General features: G+C 37.6%; 1 protein-coding gene across 1 annotated transcript in view; it reads left to right on the forward strand.

Annotated features, from left to right (window-relative positions):
- Window positions 1-923, forward strand: part of Invadolysin (leishmanolysin-like peptidase, invadolysin) — a 299,512-nt gene that overhangs the window by 240,441 nt on the left and 58,148 nt on the right. The gene's annotated exons all lie outside the window — the stretch shown is intronic.

Here is a 923-nt window from a genome sequence, read left to right on the forward strand (position 1 = left end):
AGAGAGAGAGAGAGAGAGAGAGAGAGAGAGTAATCACTTCGAGGAAATATAAATCAATTTAAATCATCCGTACAATGCAAATTTGAAATTATCATGTTGCAGCTTAGCCCTCTTTGCACAGGATCGATTAAAAGCCCCGCGATATTAGCTCTCTGTAATCGCGTAAGCCTCCGTACGATTTCGTCGACGTTGATCGACATCGATATACGGGACGCAACGGATGGAAATGGACCATGGTAGAACTACGCATTCCACGCCATATCAAACGTTGCTGGCGTCATGGCGGCCTAATGCACCGCGTCGCGAGCATAACTGTATGCGCCAAATAACCGGAAATTACCGGGCGCATTTCAATCAGAATCGCTCGGCAACGTCCGTCGCATGGACCATCGTTTGTTCCACATAAATAGATGCCTAGCTTGTATGATAATCTCTCAAATCGAGCCGGGAAATCTCGGGGAATTGCTGGCTTCTCTCTGGAGAACCGCTTTTCCGATAAAGCTATAGCGAATAAGCTCTAAATTCAACAGAAAGGAACGCTCGTTTATTATATTCGTGATTATCTGTTTATCACACTTCATAATATATCGATTACTTTATAATATATCGACAAAATATGAAAATTAATAACTGAAATATGTTTTATTTATATAAATAGTAATAAGGCTCTACGATCGTAAATAAATTCAAGTAAAGAACGGGCAAAGAGCCAAAGTATAAAAAATTAACAACAAATATATATATTAAAATAATAGAACATACATACAAATTTAGCCAACAAAATTAACAAACGTTTCGAACCCGATCGGGTCATTTTCAATGATAACATAAATTAATATAATATACAGAATAAAGTTTTTGAAATATCGCCACTTGAAGAAATTTGGGTAGTATCATTGTAGGTCTGATTCCTCGGAAATAAG

Source organism: Trachymyrmex cornetzi, unplaced genomic scaffold, assembly GCF_001594075.2.
Source record: "Trachymyrmex cornetzi isolate Tcor2-1 unplaced genomic scaffold, Tcor1.1 scaffold908, whole genome shotgun sequence".
NCBI lineage: Eukaryota > Metazoa > Arthropoda > Insecta > Hymenoptera > Formicidae > Trachymyrmex > Trachymyrmex cornetzi.